This window comes from Triturus cristatus, chromosome 11 (genome assembly GCF_964204655.1).
Source record: "Triturus cristatus chromosome 11, aTriCri1.1, whole genome shotgun sequence".
Classification (NCBI taxonomy): domain Eukaryota; kingdom Metazoa; phylum Chordata; class Amphibia; order Caudata; family Salamandridae; genus Triturus; species Triturus cristatus.
Genome location: NC_140594.1, coordinates 76710449 through 76732789, shown reverse-complemented (window position 1 = coordinate 76732789; position 22341 = coordinate 76710449). Strand labels below are relative to the sequence as shown.

Here is a 22341-nt window from a genome sequence, read left to right as displayed (position 1 = left end):
TTTTAGACTTAGACTTATTGTTGGGTGACAGGCACTCTGCATTTTTATTATCATGGGCAGTTCGGAGCCCAGAGTGCAGTGAAGCAGGGGTGGGGGTTGTTGGGTGGAATTGTTTTTTCAGGTTTTTTGTATTTTCTCAATGGTATAGTTCCTGTCCGTGAAGCAAATTGTTGCCCTTTATATGTATGTAAACGGGTACGCAGCAGAACAAAGAAATTAAAATCTTAAGTTGGAATATTAACGGGTTAGGGGACAAAATTAAGAGGAGTGTGGTATTGCAATATATCAAGAGACTTTTCACCGGACATTGTGTTGCTTCAGGAAACTCACCTTATCAGCAATATGTGTACAGCTATGCACAGGTGGGGATACTCAATGGTGGCACACGCGGGCTTCGCATCCAATTCCAGAGGGGTGGGCATTATGCAGAAAAAAGCGTTCCCCCTATCTATTACGGCCACCTATGTGGATGACCGAGGGAGATATGTCAGGGTCACGGGCACTTGGGAGGGCCGAACCATTACTTTCCAGTCGGTATATGCGCCTCCAGGGCTACAAACAGGCACATTCACTGACCTCAGTGCTATGCTACTGACGCTGCCTGATGGGCACCTTGTGCTCGGCGGCGACTTTAATTCAGTCTTATCGGGCTCGCTAGATAGACACCCCCCCTCGTACGCTGCCGCAGGCTGCACACTCATTCTCTAGCTTTTTCGGGGGCTATGGGATTAGTGGATGGATGGAGAACCTACAACCCGGACAAGATTCAGCACACATTTCACTCTGGGCACACCATAGTCGCTCCCGTCTTGATTACATAATTGTCCCTGCTTCCCAGGTCACGGACATCCACGAGATCAGACACCTTGCAAGAGGTATTTCCGATCACTCCCCCCTATGGGTACACATAGTTCTAGATCTCACGCAAGTAGGACGCATCGCCCCTATAAATCCTTGGCACCTCAAAAAGCCAAAGATACGTAAAGACCTGATTAAATCTATCGGCGATTACTTCGCTGAAAATGAACACACTGTCAAGTCCCCTCAAAAACTTTGGGAAACCTTTAAAACAGTGATCCGGGGTCAGACCCTCTCCCTAATAGCAGGAGCAAATAAGGACAGGTTAAAAGACATCTCAGACGCTGAACAAGAGATTTATCATCTTGAACAAGACGTTAACTCTGATGCCACGCCTGAGGCCCTCCATTCACTTTGTTTGCGCCAGGACGAATACCGGGCGCTAGTCACTGATCGTGCCAAACTAATGGGACAAGAAAGATTAGGTCGGATCTATGACTGGGGTGACAAAGCCGGGAAGTTGATTGCCTGGCTTGACAAAAAGGAGCATGCTAGCAGGCTCGTCCCAGAGCTTAGAGACGCTGACAAGAACCCTATAACGGACCCCCAAGATATAGTCGACCACTTTGCAGCCCACTTTCCCTCAGTCTACAGCTCAGTGACACCCTATACAGACGCAGACTCCTCAGACCTCATCAAGGATATCTCCCTTCCCATTCTCTCCGACACTGACCGAACATTTATGGATAGCGCCCTCACTACTGACCCTCCACCCGGGTAAGGCCCTTGGCCCAAACAGTATCCCAATTGAACTGTATAAGCTCCGGCCTGACAAATTAGCCCCATATCTAAGAGCCATGTATAACGACAGTCTGGAGCAGGGATCATTGCGCCTTGATCAGAGAATCGCGACCATTATCACAATATACAAAGAAGGTAAACCCAAAACGGTCTGCGCCTCCTACCGGCCCATTTCCTTGCTGAACGCAGAACCCAAAATTCGAGCTAAAGTACTCGCCAATAGACTAATTAAAGTAATAGGGAACCTGCAAAGAGTGCATGGAGTACTGGGTAGGGCACCGTACATACATGAGGACGCAGTCATAGTTTCCCTGGATGCCACTATGGCATTCGACACACTTGAATGGCCATATCTCTTTGCCGTACTCGCAAAACTAGGGGTTGGACCGATCTTCTGCAAATGGATGAGATTACTGTACAGTGCGCCCAGGGCGCAAGTGATTGTAAACAATAAAAAATCTGAGACCTTCGCACTTAGTAGAGGAACCCGACAGGGGTGTCCCCTCTCTCCTTTATTGTTTGCTCTGGCCCTCGAACCCCTTGCAGCATGGATCCGGAAGGATGTAATGATTCGAGGGATGTGATGGTCCGAAGACTGGAAGAAGACCGTATCTCCCTATATGCGGATGATATCCTTCTCTATCTCACCTCCCCCAAGAGATCCTTGATTGCCGTGCTTGATATCCTAGATGTTTTCGGCAGTTATTACGGATTTCGAGTCAACTGGCGAAAATTCCTCCTAAATGTCCTCTGTGGAGACCCGTCCCCGCTGCCCCGAGACTGCCCTATAGTTTCAGAAGGCTTTAAATACCTGGGCATATTCATTTCTCTTGACCCCTCAATTAGATACGGCCGAAACCTTGTCCCTCCTTTGCAGAGACTTAAAAGTGACATCACAACCTGGAAATCGCTCCCACCCTCTTTATTAGGCAAGGCGGCCCTTTTTAAAATGATGTGCCTGCCCCGTTTCCTCTATGCCCTACAAAACCCGGCTGATCCTGTCCCAAACTCCTATTTCAAGGAAATTGAGGGGCTCCAACGGGACCTACTATGGAGCGGGAGGCCGCGCATTGCCTTACCAAAACTCACGCTTAGCTGGTATGACGGTGGAATCGGGCTACCCGACATTAAAAAATACTACTGGGCAGCACATCTTACAGCAATAAATCACGGCACCTATGGCCGTCCCGATGACCCAGGGTTCCGCATGGATCACTGGATCCTTCCGAACGGGTCCTACACTCGTGCACTTTACTCCAAACCAGACAGATATCCACTTACTGGACCTACCAACCATGCGGTCAAGATCTGGCATACTGCGAACAAATCACTAGGCTGGAACAGTAGGCTGACCCTTGCCACACCATTGTGGGATTCATAAATGCTGAGAGATCTGGGCAACTCCAAGGGTTTCGATAAATGGAACCTAATTGGCATCTCCTATATCAGGGACGTATGGGGCGCAGTGGGTGTGAAGCCTTTTGACGCTCTCCAAAGTCAACACTCACTAGCAGACTCTGAGCTTTTCCGATATTTGCAAGTCCGCCTTTGGACTACAGACAGTTTTGCCCAGTGACTCCTCCCCACCAGATAGCTCCCCACTCGAGGATAGATTGCTAGATGGCCACCTGCCCGAAAGAGCAATCTCGCTAACCTACCGAAAATGTATTAACAATATGGGCGATCCCCTAATATCCCCGATGGATAAATGGACTGGAGATGGCATCGAACTGGACGATGAAAGTCGGCAGACGGCGACCTCATCCCCCAAAACGGTTGCAATTCCGGCACAGCTCCGGCTTGTGCAGTTAAAGATCCTGCATAGAATCTATCTATCTGGTCCCCAGCTGGTACACATGGGTGGGCAGACGGACGGATCGTGTAGACGCGGATGCACTCACCTAGGCATATTCATACACATTATATGGCACTGTGAACCAATCCAGGAATACTGGCGAAAGATACATGCAGTCATGAGCGAAACGCTGGAGGTCGAGATTAAACCAGAACCAGAAGCCTTCTTAACATCTGGGAACCGACTGACCTAAACACACACACCACTCAATGGGTCACACTCGGATATATGATTGCAAAGAGGAACATCGCGCAGCTTTGGGGGGCCCCGCATGCACCCACAATAGCGGATTGGAAAAAAGACCTTGATTGGTGCATGCTGAGAGAAAAGACTGTATATACAGCGCGAGGCTGCCCCCAAAAATGGTCCAAGATATGTACCCTTTGTATTGAGCTTTGTGGAACTGTACCATGTTGTCTAGTCCATTTAATAAAAAGATTTATAAAAAGAAAATGTATGGGGAGTCATGTCTGGGGGAAAATCCCACCTATCAGATTGAAAGGACAACAGTTCCAAACTAAATCCTACATGCATTATGTATACGAAAGTTGGGCATAAGGAAGATTTTGGCGGCAACACAGGTGGCCAATGCCGCATGGATTATGACTGGTGGACCCTTAGGATAGGGGAAGAGGTATACCAAAGAGACCCCGCTGTGGGTCGGAATGAGGTTTACAGAACTAAGAAAACTTAAAGGTATCAAGAAGCTTGGATCTCAAAGGAATTTCGAAATTGGGAGATCTTTTGGAAAATGGTGAAGTCACCCCATTCGCCACTCTTCAGTGTGAATATCAGCTAAACTCGACACAACATTATAAATATATTCAACTTGGATGGAAAAACATTGTCTTAAGCTCAATTCTGAGAAGACCCAGGTAGTAATCTTTGGAAACCTGCAACCCAGATGGGACAATGTCTGGTGGCCGGTGGAGATGGGTGAACCGCCAATACCAGTTCAGAAAGCAAAAAGTCTGGGAGTTTTGATTGACAACAAATAAACACTATCACATCAGACCAATGCCATTGGTTTGGCCTCCCACTTTCTGATAAAGAAACTCAAGAAGAGTCTACCTTACATCTCCACTGATTCTAGAAGGACGGTTGTAACCACACTAATACAGTCAAAGTTGGATTACTGCAATGGGCTCTATTTGAACATACAGAAGCAATATCAAAAAAAGCTCCAGACAGTACAAAATGCGACTGTGAGACTTATTCTGAGTATCTCTAAGCACGAATCAGTAGCCAAAGAAATTTGAAGACTCCACTGGCTTCCAGTGGAACAACAAATTAAATTCAAATCACTATGCCTAGCTTGTAAGGCGCTGAGTAACTCAGGTCCAAGATTTCTGAGAGATATCTTTGCATGGTATGAACCGGCCAAACAACTATGCTCCACAGGCGCAAGACTTATGAAAGTTCCGGGGATACGGTCCTTAAACTGGGGAGGCCGTAGCCTCTCGTATGGTACTGCTAAACTATGAAAATGCTCCCCAGGAAGCTCAGAAGCACAAGCTCACTTTCCATCTTCAGAAAAGGGCTAAAAGCTTGGCTATTTCAGAATTAGACGCCCCGTCTGGGCTTATGCACAGTTCTAACCCTATTCGTGCGCTCAATACATTTTTATAACATAACATACATAACTGAAAAATGCATGGCTGTCCAGGGGAATAGACATGGCAGACATCCTAGCATGTTCCCCTTTAGAAGGAAGGTTACTCCAGGGGAACTCAGAGAAAGCAATCTCTTATACATACAAGGTTATAGATAATAACATTCCCTACAATTTACAGAACTTAAGAGAGAAATGGGAAACTGACCTGGGATGCTTAGGTAGCACAGAGTGGGAGGGGGCCCTGCTGCACACAAGGGAAGTGGCCAGTGAACACTTGAACGCAGATGGCGTAAGAATTATGAGCCTACTGAACTAAGCAATTTTAATAAGGCCCTTAAAAAATATCATATCCAAATCAAATTAGCTAAAAAAGCATACTACACAGAAGTAATTAATACTACCAATTCCACCCAGAAAACCATTTTCTAGATTGTCAACACCTTAACTAATCCCAAAGCAGTACAACAAGAGATTCCCCCCTCACAATCTCTCTGTCATAGCATAACAGACTACTTTGAACCAAAAGTCCTGACATTACAAAAAAAATTCACACTTCCCCTCTCTCTTCCCATCAACAATGACACTACTCTTGGCAAAGAAAGGGTTACCTTACAAACTTTTAAACCAATTACCCACAAAGAATCATGGCAGGTGATCCTCACCTCTAAATCAGGATCCCCTTTTGATCCCTGCCCCCCCCCTGATCTTACATGCCGTGATTGACATCGTAAATCCCATCATAAACCAAATAATAAATACCACTTTGGCAACTGCTAAGATCCCTGCAGAATGGAAGCTCACAGCGGAAAAGCCACTACAAAAGAAACAACTTACCGACCCCTCTACTCTCTCGAATTTACGACCGATTTCTCTTCTACCTTGTCTTAGCAAGATCACTGAAAAATTTGTCAACCGCCAATTTACTACATTCTTGGAAGATGCACATCTCCTTCATCCCAATCAATCCGGCTTTAGACCTCAGCGTTCCACTGAGTCGGCCCTACTGTATAAGGCTGAATCCCTCAGAGCAGCTCTGGATCAAGGAAAAAATGCTGTACTGGTCTTATTGGACCTGTCAGCAGAATTGGACACGGTCTCACATGTCATTCTTCTAGACCGTCTCGCTTCCTTTGGCATATCGCACACAGTTTTGGCCTGGCTAAAGAATTTCTTACAGGACCGAAGACAAGTTATCACTCTAGATCCATATAAATCAGAAGAAAAATCACTGCTCTCCGGTGTCACTCAGGGGTCTAGTCTCAGCCCCACTCTTTTAATTAGGCTGATATAGTCATTTAACATCGAGACTATATCATATGCGGACGATAGGCAGCTAATTCTGGTTTTGGAGAATAATACCACTCAGGCAGAAGAAAATCTACGCCTATGTCTCACAGCTACTTTCAACTGGATGAAGATTAACCATCTGAAGTGTAATTCTTGAAAAACAGAAATTCTACCGCTAGGGAAAGGGAATTCTTTCTCTCCCAAGACCTGGTGGCCAGTTGACGCCACCCCACCTACCCAACACTGTCAACTCAGTCCGATACTTAGGAATTAAATTTGACGCCACTCTCTCCTTTAAACAACAATCACTGGCAGTTGCTGGTACCTGTTTTCCCATTATAAAAGCACTTTAAAAATTATTTTACCTGCTTCCAATTTCTGCCAGACAGACAGTTGCTGTGGCCCTAATCACGTCCAGACTGGACTACTGCAACAGTCTGTATGCAGGTACAAATAAGTCAGTTTTCCACAGGCTTCAGATGGTCCAACATATAGATGCACGTTTAGTGTTGAAATGGCCTAGGAATTCGTCTGCATCAGCAGCTCTAGAAACACTTCACTGGCTGCCAATTCACAAAAGAGTCCTTTTCAAGGTCCAGATAATCACCTTCAGGACAGTACATTCCACAGGCCCCCACTATCTACGAACCAAATTCAGGCATTATGTACCCACTCGGAATCTTAGGTCGTCCAACGCCAATTTGCTGAACGTTCCAGCGTTTCAAAATGAGGGAAATCACCTGCAGTATTAGGGTCTAAGGCCTGGAACAAACTCCTATACAAGCTTCGTCAAATCCAATCTGAGACTCTCTTCAGGAAAGCCCTAAAAATTTGGATTTTCACAACATCTGACGCCGTATGCAGAACTCTAATCTAATACCTACTCTTCGCGTCCCCTAGTCATCTGGTATGGGTCCGTCAGTCAGGTTCTTTTTGTTGCCGCTTAGCGCCAGGATGTTCCTTGGAGTGACAGTTGTGCTATATAAGTGCTCAATTACATTACATTAAGTGTAAGTTGAGGCTTATACAGTTTAAAATTCTTCATAGAATCTACTATGATCTGGTGAGATTACACAAGGTTGAGAGACCAGAGACGCCAAGTTGCCTTAGATGTGGCAAACAGATAGGTACAATCCTCGACATATTATATGACTTCCCTAATATTCGTAACTATACTAATCTTGGACGAACTTGGCAGCATCCTCAAAATGCCCCTGGAAACAGACCCCAAATACATACTCCTAGCTATTCCCACTGAGAGAGACATCGCGAGGGCCCTACTCCTCTTCTGCAATTTGAGTCTGGGGATAGCAAAGAGAGATATAGCTACAAAATGGGGCTCTACTGACCCACCAACTCTGGAAGAATGGAGAAGGGAAATGGACCTCTAAATGGTGGCAGAAAAAATCAAGTACCGAGCTAGAGGTTTCCCTAAAAAGTACATTGAGGTGTAAGGTCCTTGGTGTAAATATCATGCAATAAATAAACACGTTTGAAAATGAAACTGAGGCTAAGCCGGACCGAACAATGAATATATATTACTGTAACTCTCAGCATTATGATTTGTAATGCATGGTATTTAAGACTGCAAATTGTAAGAATCAGATGTAATGTGCAAATGTAGGTGTTTAATTGTAACTATTAACTAGATGCAAGTGGCTGTTTTTTCTGTTTGAAGATACAATAAAAATATTACACACCAAATAACAGAATGGCAAAACATGGAGGAAACCCTAAGGTAAGATAGGCTGGAATCAAAGATAATGCCCAGGATTCTGGTGCATATGGTGGGAGTGAGAGTTGATCTGAGCTCTGAGGGCCACCATGCGGACGACCAGATGGAAGGTTGAGTAACAAATAATATAAGCTCTATCTTGTACTGTTTAATTTGAGACAGCTGTTGCTCATCCACATTCCAACTGCAGACATGAAAACTGAAAATTTATCTTTGGTGTAGGAGATATTATTTGAGAAAGAAACCATGCTCTAGGTGTCGTCAGGGTGGGACATAATATTGAAACCAAAAGATTTGATCAATGCTGAGAAAGAAGCAGTGTAAATGTTAAATGGAGTGGGGCTTAGTGAGGAGCCCTGGGGGACCCTACACATGACCTACGCCTGTAAATGATGAAGAGATGCATTGAGGTATGTAAGAGAGAAAGGGCTTAAGCCATTTGAGTGCAGCTTTACAGATCACAAATTCAAAGAGGTTTTGAATGAGCATATGGGGAGAGACTGTTTCAAAGGCAGCAGAGAGGTATAATGGGTCCAGGGAGGCAGAACGCCCTGGTCCATGAAATATATAAGGTCATCAGCTATGGCAACAGTACAGTTTCAGTGCTATTTAGGCCTCGAGACCAACCAGGGTCTTATTCAATAGGCTGTTAGCCTCCACATAATTGGATAGCTGAGGGTTTACGTGTTTCTCCCTCAAGGAAGCACGAAAGGGTAACAAAAAAATCGGACAGTTGTCTGCTTAAATTCCAGTGTCAGCAGAAGTCTTTTTAGGTAATGAAACTACAATGGCAAGTTTCTACTAGTGGGAACTGTGGCCAAGACAGTGAGAGGTTGCAAAGCTCTATAATGGAGATACACATACGTCAGAAACCAAGGACAGAACATTGGGGTGGGGAGGGCAAGTCAATTTGATAGAAGTGAGCAGAATACTAACAGTATTCCTATTAACTGGACAGAAGTCTGAAAGAATGGAGTTGTCTTAGAAGCTGAGAGAGTCATAAAGATATCCGATATATCTGTAGAAGCAGAAGGATAAATGTTTATTTGGATCTTGCAAGTGTTTTCCTGAAAGAACAAAGGAATATTGTCACATAATTCCTGAGATGGCATGAAATCATTGCTACAAGCTTGGCATTCATAAGGCTCCTATCAACAGTAAATAGTTCTTTAGTGGAGTTTTTTCAATTCTAGATAAAAAATAGGCTGTCTGGTGGAGCACACTCGGCGTTAGTAACGTTTGATAGCCATTGTGCAGGACTCTTTTTGTGTTGGGCTATAAGATTTTCTCCACAGTCACTTTAGAGGTTTGCATTGGCGCTTGGCTGATTTCAAGTCTTCATGATGCCAAGGGGGCTTTCCTGTGAGGGTGCAAGGTTTGAGAGGTGTGATGGCATCAAACGCAGTTTGCATTCATCCATTAAAGGAGATAGCGGTCTTCTCTATCTCTAGTAGAGGATTGGATGGGGCAGCTAGTAATGTTCAGTGGCAGTGTGGATGAAGGATGTAAGGTGTAGGTTGGTTACAATGGATGTAGGTAGGGTGGAAACTGGTGCCGTTGAGTATAGGTGGTATTGGTTTATGTTTTAAGTGTCAAGGTCTAATAGTAGATATTGGTCTTTTCTTTCTTAGAGGCTCTGGGAAAGGAATGGCACTTTTGGAAGCCAGAGAATCAAACAAACAATAGTGGCTAGGGGACCCGTTTATCGCACAATCACGTGTTTCTGCGAGTTGAAAAGAAATTACCACATTTTCAATTGCCCACCTCAAGAAATGGCTTGCCGCCAATTTGAACCACAAATAAATTAGTAAATGACACAGGAATCTGAGAGGCAACAAGGGTAATATATGACACAATAAGGGCAAAATTGCCAGACAAAGCAAAATGAAACGAGAGGTTAGTATTTAATAATTATGTCCTTTATTTCATGTTCCATGAACAACTGGGAATACAGCCAACGCGTTTCAACCGTATCTGGGCTTCTTCAGGGCTGCAACATATACAAATATTACTCACATTAATTAATTGTTCTTGCAACTAAAATCCACAATTAAAATCTGAAGTCATATTGTCTAGATACAGCATTCATGTATTGGTTAGACAAAGATTTCAAAAAAGCGAACAAACAAAAAAAAAAAAAACAGAGGGTAGGCATATAATACATTCTTCTGTCATTGTTTCTTATTGAGTACATAATCCTATTTAACAATAAATCCCATACCTAAAAGCATGCATGCACGAATTTTTACAGATACGCAAGACCTCATCGCAAAATAAATTAAAACAACGTGCTAAAAAAAGTGACAGTATAACTAGAGCAAAAAACTCACAACATCAAATAAAAGATAGAAATATCAGCTGAACATATTTTATGATTTATTTAAGAAAAAATTCTAAACTGATACCCACAAAGGGAGGTCCCCCAATGGCAAAGGAAGCTGGCCTGTTGTTATAGCTAAACCATTCCATCCAGCAAACACTGGGAAACAAATATAACTTACCATCCAAGAAGACAGAGCCCTCCGTCTTGAGGCTGTTCCTAGTGCGTTTGTCATTTCAGAGACCATGAGGCTATGAATAAAGTAGATATGAACATAAGCATGTGAAAGAACACGGTCTCTTTGGAGCAAATACAAAGACATGTCCAAGAAATTACCTTGAAAATTTAGCAGTAACAAGGTGATAGACAAAAAAAGTAGAGAATGTTTGAGCAATTATCTAGTTTACAAAGTATATAATAGTCCACTGAAATGCTGGTATCATAAATGTTTTCTCGTAATGCGGCATTTGCTATTCGTGCTTGTATGGCATGCACGCATTTGGAATGTGAATTGAGAATTTATACTCTGAATAATAGATGTTTGCGGTCTATCCTGGCATTGGGTCATCTTATTGTATTTTTAAATAAAACTTTAGCTTCATGATGGTTAAACCCATCTATCATGGACACGGGAAATTGTTTTCCGTGTATGGACTAATCGGATCACACCTCGTATGCCGCTCTAGTATTTTGTGAGTATGATAGTATTTAAGGAGGGTCTGGGCGTTCCTCGTATAGACGCTGCCCAATGGAACCCCTTGGAATGCTGCTGCCGGAACCGGACACGGGTGAGATTCTGTCAAGTAAGAAGGGGGAAAACACAAGTTTTGCTCTTGTGTGCCTTGACTTTGTCCCATTAATTTACGTGTTTCTGTTTGGGACGCGAGAACGCGAGGCGTTGTAATTGTATGCTAGAATTAATTGCTTCTCACAACTTTGGTTGTGAAGATGCTGTGGTGTTGAAAAGCTTATTTTGAGCTGTGTAGTTGTGTTCTTGGGCTATGTTTGTTTATTTTACGAGTTGCGCACCATTATGGCTTGCCTTAATGGTGCGATGTTTTACTATTCGATAAGAGTCTTGGAGACTTTTTTTATTTAAGTTGCCTTCCTGAGGTTATCACTAGCTAGTACGGGGACTTTACTATTAAGATATTGGCATGACATTGGCTTACTGTCTTGATATACGTCGTTCACTAGAGTGGGTGTTCTTTCAGCGACTATCACGATTACGCGCTGTTTCTCTCAGACATTATTATGAGAGTCTGTTTACTCCTTTATAATGGGCTTTTCAGGTCTCCGCATTTGGTTATAATTATGTGTTAGTTACTAAGTCACGGCCGTTTCCAATTAATTTCTCTTAAAATTCCTGTTTTCTGTTAGTTTTCCAGTTCAAATATAACGAAGGCTGATTACAGCTCTCTACTATTTATGTGTATACAGGTAGCGTACTAGCGATTATCTTTTTATGTATGAGATAGGTCTTGGGGTCAAAATATTTGTCTGATTATGATGTTTTCATTTCAGACCCTGTCTTTTTGGTCTCTCGTGGTATTGTCCTGCTCGGACCACACATGCCTGATATATATATTTTCTATATACATTGTTTAAACTACGAGTGTTTGTCAAGCCTATAGACTACTATGAAACATGCCCCTTGTGGGTGAGATTTTAAAATGTTTCTTTCCGAAACTATGGTGTTTTCTTTCCAAACCACTTCACTTCAATTGGGATGGTCCATGTATAGCGTTAGGGTGTTTTAAAAAAACAATATATGGATTTTTATATATTTTTTGTTATTCTTGATTTTTCGTCACATTTCTTTGTTTTCTTATGTCACATGTTCATAGTTTTTCATGGAAGACTCACAGCGTCTACAAACATAAATCTCCTGTGTGTGGAAAACTTCTTTTATCATACAGGTATGATACTTTCTCTTTTTTTTAGGCTTTAGAACTGTATCTGACCCAGTCAGCTGAGCACTTTTCTTAATAAGAATGATACCGGCATTTCATTGGACTATTATATACTTTGTAAAGTAGATTATGGCTCAAACATTCTCTACTTTATTAGTCTAACCCCTGTTACTGCTAGATATTCCAGGTTATTTCTTGGACATGTCTTTGTATTTGCTCCAAAGAGAACGTGTTCTGTCACATGCTTATGTTCATATCTTCTTTATTCATTGCCTCATGGTCTCTAAAAGGACAAACACACTAGGAACAGCCTTGAGACCGAGGAGTCTGTCTTCTTGGATGGTAAGTTATATTAGTTTCCCAGTGTTTGCTGGATGGAATGGTTTAGCTATGACAACAGGCCAACTTCTTTTGCCATGGGGGACCTCCCTTTGTGGGTATCAGTTTAGATCTTTTATATGATGTTGTGAGTTTTTTGCTCTTGTTATATTGTCACTTTTTTTAGCACGCTGTTTTAGTTTGTTTTGTGTTGATGAGGTCTTGCGTATCTGTAAAAATGTGTGCACGCATGCTTTTAAAGTATGTGATTTATGTTAAATAGGATTATGTATTTAATAAGAACAATGACAGAATAATGTATTATATGCCTACCCTTTGTTTTGTTGTTTTTTTGTTTGCTTTTTTGAAATCTTTGTCTAGTCAATACATGATTGCTGTATCTAGATATTATTAATAGAAATTTGCCTAGCATCGAACCGGTAAGTTTCAATTCTATTAAGGATACAGAGGCGAGGATTTTGCTTTTATCTCTCTTTGCTTTATTTCTTAACAAATTTAGTAGCAGGCCAAAGACAAAATTTAAAGAAAACATCAACTCTCATGAATCACAGGGAGATCCACAACATTGTACTCCTTCTAAAGTGTCCATTATTGATCCATATAGTCCCTTTACACTGTCTTTGCCTCCTCTTTCTTCGTGCGAGTTAACGCCAAGAGCCTCTTCACAGGTCCCGTTTTGAACCGTTGTTTCCTAGGCAAATAGAGACAGCGTGAGGGCCGAACCAAAACCCAGCTGAATTTACAAAAGTCAACATTCTGGCAATGAAGAATTGAAAGTCACCACAAATGGCAGCCTAAACAGTTAATAATAATATTACCAAACCCATGAACGAGTTACCTACCACCATACAGGGAGGGTTCGCCCTTAAGATGTTTTGGCGGATAATCCTCGCCTCCGTGTCCTTAATAGAATTGAAACTTACCGTTACGATGCTAGGCAAATTTCTATTCTATGTCAGGACCGGAGGCTCCGATTATGCTAGTTTAAAGCTTAATTACCACTAACTGAGCAATGTCTATTACCGGCTTGAAGTAATATCTCTTGAAGGTTGAATCTGAGGACCAATCCGCCGTTCGCATCAAGTCCTCCAGACGGGCCCCCAAGGAAAAAGCTTTTGAGGTCATGGCTCCCCTTGCCGAATGTGCCCCAAACTGTTTCGTGTCGATGCCCGCTTCCTGCATGACCCCACGTGCCCACCTGGCAATGGAGGGAGAAGAGACAGCCTTGTGGGGCTTTTTTAGGGCAATAAGCAACTGGCGTTCGCCCGGAGGATGAAATTCTTGAATCAGTTCTTCATATGCCTTGAGGCAGCTCACGACACACAGTTTTGGAACGTCCGGAAAAGTCGGATATGAAATTGTGCGAGTGAGGGATTTGGTGCAACGCCCCACCATGAAAACCACCTCTTCAGGGGAAAACACTCTTGCTGAGATCCAAGGTTCTCACATCAGAAACCCTCCTGCAGGAGATCAAACACAGCAGCATAGCCAGCTTAGCTGAGAGTTCTTTCACTGAAAGGTACCTATTTGGCTGCCAGGACAGAAAAAGATTCAGGACCAAATTGGCTTCCCATAGCGCAGAATAACGCGGCTTTGATGGCAAGGAGAGGCGAATGCCACGCAACAACCTGCAAATGAAAGAGTGTTCACCCACCGGTGCCCCTTCCACCGGGGCATGGCCCCCGGAAATTGCCGATCTAATTGCATTGATTGAACGATACGCCAATCCATTTGTCGCCAGATCAGCCCAAAAAATTAAAAATCTGGACCTCTGCGACCAAGGAATCCAGGTCCCTCCGAAGACACCAACGAACCCATCTTGCCCAGGCCGACCAATAACGCTTGGCGATGCTGTCCCTGGTGGTGCTGTCTGCCCATGCCTTTGACAAGAGGAGCTCAGCCAGTTGTGATAGGCCAGGGAGCGACCAGAGTTGCCTGAAAGTCGCCAGGCCATCAGCTGCAGGGAACCCTGAGCCGTGAGGTGGTGGGGAACCAGGTCCGGATTCAGAAGTAGATGAGGAAACTGGGGGATTTGAATTGGAGAATCCCAAGAAAGTTCTAGTAGAACCGGAAACCAAACTTGTGATCTCCAAAACGGAGTCACCATTACCACCTCCGCCTCCTGTTGACGGATCTGGTCCGCCGCTCTTGTGATCATTGAGAACATGGGAAAGGCATAACCTTTCTCCTGACTCCAATCCTGGATAAAGACATTGGTGGATGCAGCCAACGGATCTGGCCTCCAACTGAAAAATCGCGGCACTTGATGATCGAGGCGCGATACAAAAAGGTCGGCCGAAAACAGCCCCCACAGGTCCACCAGCCACCGGAAGACCCGTGTGCCCAGCTCCACAGGCTGGAAGCGTGGAAATGTCTCAAGTGCCAATCCGCAACTTGGTTGGCTTGCCCCGGAAGGTACTCTGCAGTCACCAAGACGTGGTGCGCAAGACAAAAGTCCCAGAAATCTTTCGCCAGGTTCGCCTGGGTCCGGGAGCGGGGACCCCCTAGGTGGTTGACATACCGAACCGCCGAAATGTTGTCAATCTTGAGAAAGACACACGACTGAATCTTGTCCTTGGTTCAGCAACGGAGGCAAAGGACCCGGCCAGGAGCTCCAGGGAGTTGATGTGAAGGGCTTGTTCGTCTAATGACCAGACTCTGCCAGTGGAGAATTCCCCGCAACGGGCGCCCTAACCGGTCCTGCTGGCGTAGTATTCTATGATGACGTGCGAGATTTAGCCATGGTCTGTCACAACTCGTGGCGGACCTTGGCCATCTTCCGCGACGGGAGGCTCAAGGAAGATTGGACCAAGTCCACGACGAAACCGTGAAAAGTTACTCTTTGTGAAGGAATGAGGACCAACTTGGGCTCGTTGATGGCGAAACACAATCCCTGTAGAAGGTTCACCGCTGGTTGGAGCTGAGTCGTCAAAATCTTGGGACACTGCGCCATTAAGAGAATATCATCTAAATAGACTATCATGCGAATGCCTTGTGCTCTGAGAAACTCCACTGCTGGGTGGAGCACCTTGGTGAAGCACCTTGGTGCTGAGGAAAGCCTGAACGGAAGGGAGGTAAACTCGTAGATCTGGTCCTTCCAACAGAACTGTAGAACACGCCGATGGATGAGAGGTGTGTATCAGGACCACCAGATAGGCGTCCTTTAAATCCAAACGCACCATCCAGCCTGAAGGAAGTAGGCCATCCCGGAGAAGATGGATCCCCTCCATCTTGAAGTGGCGGTATACCAACCACCCGTTGAACTCCCGGAGGTTGATAACCGGTCGACGGCCGCCATTGGATTTGTCCACTAGAAAAATATTGCTCAAAAAACCGTTGCGATGCAGGACCGACTGACAAATGGCTCCTTTGTGCAGATGCGCAGAGACCTCTTCGTCCGCATTGCGAGCTGTGAAGCAAATAGGCCGAGGATGGTACTCCTGTCGAGGGTGGTCGTAGAAGTCTATATGGAAACCTTGTACGGTTTGCAAGACCCATGCATCCGAGGTGATAGAAAGCCATGCGCCCAGAAAACCTGCCAACCGACCCCCAATGCGAACTTGAGTGGAAGGTACAACACTTACCGGCTAAATTGCCACCTCCTGCATTATTCTGGAAGTCTCCGCGACCTCTGAACCGCTGGGCCCTGTTGGGGTAGAAGTTGGTGTAGTTGGCGCTGGTGTTATATTGACCGCGAACGGAGCCTTGCCCCTTTGGGAGATTTTGGAAACTCGGCCGAACGAGCGGCCCCTGCCTCGGCCTGCCCTGTGGAAAACCCGTTGGTTAAAAACTTGCTTGATATTGGATTGCGCCTTATCCAAAGAGGTAAAAGTCGCAACAAATTTTCCAAGTTCCTTTACAAAGGGATTCCCAAAAAGGCCCCCTGTGCCACTGCCCCCGCCTCCAAGGAGGCCAAATCTCCAAGCTTTGGGTCCAGCTTGATCAGTAACGAACGATGACACTCCGTTGACAGGGCACAGTTAGTGTTACCCATGAAAATGATGGCCCGCTGAGCCCAATTGGACAACACTTGGGATGTTATAAGGGAACCAGAAACCTTAGCCTCTTCTGCCATGTCCAAAATCTTTGTCATGGGACCAATGGCGTCAAGAAGCTTATCTTGACATGAACGCTAAGATCTGTCAATACCCTTACGTGGATCCTTCATAAACTTGGCCAAGAAAGTGGCCATCTTCGAATCTAGCTCCGGGGTACAAGCAACCTTGTCCTCAAGGGTGGGTCTCGGGCATTCCGCTTTTAGGCAGCCCCGGGCCTCCTTCTCAAGGGGTTTCCGGAGAAGACCAACGACGAACTTCGCCACCTTGTCCCCAGGTGTTCAAGCAGCGGACCGCGGGTGGACAATCTGGTCCGGGTCCAGCATGCCAGAGTCTTCTCCTTGGGCCGAGGGGGAAGTGACCACAGGGCGCCAGGGCCGTGAAGACCCCTCCTCGTCATCCGAATCCCCCGGGGAGTCCACGTCGGCCTCAGGGGAAACCGGACCGGGCGTCTCCGGGAGTTCCGGAGCGGCCAAAGGCACTGATGACATGGGATTCCCTTTCACCAGAAAAGCACTGGGAGTTCTATGCTGGCCTTTGCCATTTTAGCACACTCCTGGGGACAATCCTGTCTGAGAGGAGCTGCACCAAAAGTCCCATAACCTCATTAACCACCCTGTAAATAGACGAATCAACAGCGTAAAAAAACTCATCGTCCCACTGCATGTATGCCTGGAACTCCTCTTCTTCAAAGGTACAATCCTGCAACTCCATAATTTATTAGGAAAAGGCAGGACAAATAATGGCTTCCCAGAAGAGGTGAATAGAAGCGCAAGTACGCTTAAAACTTATGTGGCAGCTGGTGAAAACCAGATTGTAATAGGGGTAGACCGGAGGCCCACAATAGGGTTTGCACAACCCAGCGCACGGAGAAAAAAGCCCTCAGATTACACTGACCGTGCTCCCCTGCTCAGCCGTGACCGCCTCATGAGGTTCACCCTCTTGTTTTTTCAAATGTGCAATTTACCGCCTTCAGGCGTTGCCGTGGGTTTTACCTGCTATACAGACTTCTGCCGGGGCATTGAATTAGGGAAAGGAGAAGCAGGAATACAGAGCCGGATCACCGGGCATAGCTGTGGCAGCGGGGGACAAGGCTCCGTCAGCGCGACTCCGTCAGCGCGACTCCGTCAGCGCGACTCCTGCAGCGCGGTCTCCGATTTGAAGAGACGCATGCAGCGGGAACAGACAAGATGAGACAGTCCACCTAGCGGTCATATAAAGCACCACAGTACTAATTGCATTGGCCGCGGGGGACCTGAAAGAAAAAGATAACGCGCGAGGGCCCCAATACAGGCCCAATAAGCAACGTACAATCCGTACAATAAATTAGTGTCAACACAATTATCATCCAACAATTACTATCATCAAAGCAACGTACAATCCGTACAATAAATTAGTGTCAACACAATTATCATCCAATAATTACTATCATCAAACAATCCTGAAACATAGATAAAGAGAAAATCACACTTAACTGGCTGCGAAGCAGCGAAGAAAGAGGAAGTAAAGACAGTGTGAAGGGACTATATGGATCATTAATGGATACTATAGAAGGACCACAATGTTGTGGATCTCCCTGTGATTCATGGGAGTTTATGTTTTGTTTAAATGTTGTCTTTGGGCTGCTATTAAATTTGTTAAGAAATAAAGCGAAGAGAGATAAAAGCATAATCTGAGCCTCCGGTCCTGACATAGAATTCCGATTTTAATTGTGGATTTTAGTTGCAAGAACAATAAATTAATGTGAGTCATATTTGGATATGTTGCAGCCCTGAAGAAGCCCAAATACGGGCGAAACGCATTGGCTGTATTCCCAGTTGTTCATGGAACATGAAATATACATAATTATTAAATACTAACCTCTCATTTCATTTTGCTTTGTCTGGCAATTTTGCCGTTATTGTGTCATGTATTACTCTTGTTGCCTCTCGGACTCCAGTGTCACTTTTGGAAGCCACACTGTCTGTTCCTGGTTTAAGAAGGGCTACAAAGAAGATGGAAGTTAGTGCCTAACAGCACCAGGATGATAAAGCCCTAAAGCACAAAAACACCCAAAGATGGTGTTTCCAAACAGCAGGACAGTAATTGCACGGCTGAAGTTTTCAATCAGTGTTGGAGCTGGCAGGACTGGACCTTAGGTACAACTGGCTCGATTGGAGCAAAGCTGGACTAGAGGCGATAACTGGAACAGCGGGAGTAAGACAAAGGTGTTGAGACACATTAGTACACTTATCAGAGGCGTTTATATACTGATCGAATAAGAATACAAACCACCTGAAACAGGCTGGTTTCTGAACAGAAGCCATCTGACAGTAATCACCTCGCAGGCAGGAGATGGAACCGAAAAAAGAAACAACTGACAGGAAAAGGGTAGACGCAGAAAAGGACCCTCGTGACAGAAATAAGCACGCCTCATACTTAGCATACAGAAATTGAGTTTATGTTTGATAGCCACCTTAGAATGGAGTCCCACTAAAAGAGAGTAGAAATTAAACTTCTTGCTTACAGCTGTGCCCATGACTGGCCTAGAATCCTAACTATTGGGTATGGATGGTTTCATATGTGTATGATAGTAGCTTAGGTGGTAGGGGGGAGGAAGGTGGTGTTGTTGGGTGTGGTGAGGGTGATGTAGGTGGTGTAATGTATGGTGCCTTGTGGCTGTAGGTTGTAGTTAGTGGATATGTGCCATCATGGATCTTGTCATGAAGCACAGTCATGCAATTTACACTTTGCATTCTCCTGTTTCTTAGAGTAGCTCTTTGAGCTTTTTATTTTTATTGTGTTATTGATTTGCATATGTGTATATGAAAGATTTGCTTCTAACTGAAAGTGTTAAATTCTATTTTATTCTAATTGATGAAGAATAGATAGTGTAGGTTGCACTTGGTATGGATAGCCGGAGGGATATGGTGTGGAAGGAGGTATACTTAAGGAGCCCATGCATAGTGCAGATGATGGTTTAGATTGTAGGCGGTGGTGTAAGTGATGTTCCTGTAGGGACACATTGTAGGTGAGTAAAGGGCTATGTATGGTGTAGTCAGGTAGGTTTTATGTGTTGGTGATGTAGGTATAAGATGGGATGTAGGTGACTGTCTAGTATGTGACCTATGGTGCAGACAGTGGTATAGAATGCAAGTGATGCAGGGTAAAATAAGCATTAAGTTGTGTGAAGGGTGTAGGTAATGTTGTAAGTAGCAGTGCAAATGTAAGGTGGTGGTGTAGTTATAGGGTGAGAATTGCTGGAGGTAGTTGTTGGTTTAGGTGAGCAGTAGGGTTATAACTGATGTCCTTGGGATGAAATAAAAGGAAGCCAAAGGTGTTTGGGGAAGCGGGTAGAGAACAGCTGATTCTTGCTCCTGGTCGCACCAGTGGACAATAATGAAGTTATGTTATGTTGATTTATATTTGTAGAGCGCCAAATCACCGAAGGTCTCTAAGCACTTGCAGCATAGACCAAGAACCCGGGAATCTCTTATTCCTGCTGGACTCAGCACGATTAGGGAGAACTTATCCAAATGCCTCAGTAAACAAGACAGTCTTGAGTTTCCTCCTGAACGGGAGTAAGGTGGCTTCCCCACGCATACTGTCCGGTAACTTGTTCCAGAGCTGGGTAATCACAACTGAGAAGGCCCAGAAGTGGAGTGTGAACAGGACAAAGCAATGTTTCCTTGGGAGGAAACAGTAGCACAGTTGTAGGTGGTATAGAGTTCAGGCTGTAGGTGGTTTAAAAGTGGTATAGATGATCTATTGAGCATGTGTAATGTGTATGGTCTAGGGCGTACAAGATGCTGGTTGTGCCATAAGATTTTGGTGGTGGTGAAGCCTGTAGGTGCTTTATGATGTAGGTGGTGATGTATAGTGGAGGCTGTAAATGATGGTGCAAGGTGTTATCGAGAAGGTAGGCTTTACGCCGCAAGTTGTGGTGTATGGTTTACATATTAATGCAGCTGTTAAGGCAGGGGGGATATATTTTATATCGTGTGAATGTGGTGTAAGATGTAGACTGTGGCGGTGATGCAGGGTGTAAGATAAGTAGGGTGTTAAGTTGTAGTTCATATATTTAAGTTGTCTCTATGCAGTGAGGGGAATCATTTTTGATGCATAGTTTAGGGTCTGAATGATGATGTAGGTGGATGGGTGGTCTGTGATGGAAACATTAGGAAAGTCATACTTTAGACTACAGAACGGGCACTGCAATACCATGCTAATGGCAGATTGTGAACTCTATAAATACGAATTAAAACAAGCTTATAGTGTAGGTATGGTGTGCGTGGAGTGTGCAGGTGGTAGTGGTGTGGGTCTTGAGGGTGCTGTGGAGTACATAGTGGTGTAGCTTGCATGTGCTGCTGTGTAGAGTATGTGTTGCTGGTGTAGGGATGGGGTCACGCGACAACCTTTCCACTGGCTTTAGCCAAAAACACGCAGCTGGCTTCAATGTTTTTAAAAATAAGATAAAAAAATATTTGTTTCTAGCTCCAACAGTTCAAAAGTTACTAAAAACTTGGACTAAATACCAGAAAATCTGGCTGCAGGTGGCGGCGATGGTTGCTAAGAGGGACATAGCAGGGGCTTGGGGGGGCAACTCAGCCGCCAAAAGCTTTTCAGTGGAAAAAGACATGGATTGGTGTTGTGCGGCAGAAAAGACAATTTATGAAAGTCGGGGATACCCCAAGAAATGGGAGAAAGTTTGGCAGCGATGGGAAGCCCACAGGGGATTCAAGGTGGGGGAGGGGGGTTCGAACATATAGAGGGGGCGCTTGCGAGAACTAACTGGATTCTATAGATGGGAGCTAGGGGTAACATTACTACTGCATTATGTCTCTAAATCATAGTATGTGTATGCCGTGGTTAAAGCTTGTACCCAACTTTATGATTATGTGACCACTGATGGATGCTGACAACTGTTTTAACAAAAAGATTTATAAAAAAAAAAAAAAAAATTACTAAAAATACAGAGACATATTGCGGTGCAGAGGAAGACCCTTTGCAAATGTCGACAGGACATCTTTCTCTTACTTATTGCTATAGTTGGGTGTTAAACTGGTACTAATGAGGTGCAACTTATGTCCAGGCAGTTAACAAGGGTAAAAATTAGAAAATAATGCAGTATTACTATTACAAAATTTGGCGCATTACGCCACATAATTTGCCTTTTCTTGCTGCATAATCCTCTTCACCAGATAATTCCAAAGGCCCTGTATATAGGCTATAATTTTAAAAGTACAATTTAAGTAAACAATTAAACGTGGCTATAATTAACAAAACAACAAGGCCACTTCACATCCTAGTTTGTGGTGCTGCATCTGTCGAAATAGGAAGTCCACAGTTTCAAGAACACTGTTTTAAGGGGGACAATTTCTCATTGCTTTGGATTCAGACAAAGGCTTTTTTCGCAACCCAAAACCTATTTCTTTAACAAATATGGAGGTGGCAAACCGATCGCGAATAATATAAGAGTGATTAATACATGCCAGTGTGACAGAGGTGACGCACCCATACTGAAAGGCAAAGTGGGTGTGGCTGTTAACAGTTGCGGGAAGCACGATGTCTTGATTTTCTTTAAATGTCTTGGGCAGGATTTTGGAGCAACAGGTGCAACGTATTTTTATTGTCTTCCCCAAAC

General features: G+C 44.5%; 1 protein-coding gene across 2 annotated transcripts in view; it reads right to left on the bottom strand.

Annotated features, from left to right (window-relative positions):
- LOC146783261 (uncharacterized) overlaps positions 1-22341 on the bottom strand; it is a 633740-nt gene that overhangs the window by 591290 nt on the left and 20109 nt on the right. The gene's annotated exons all lie outside the window — the stretch shown is intronic.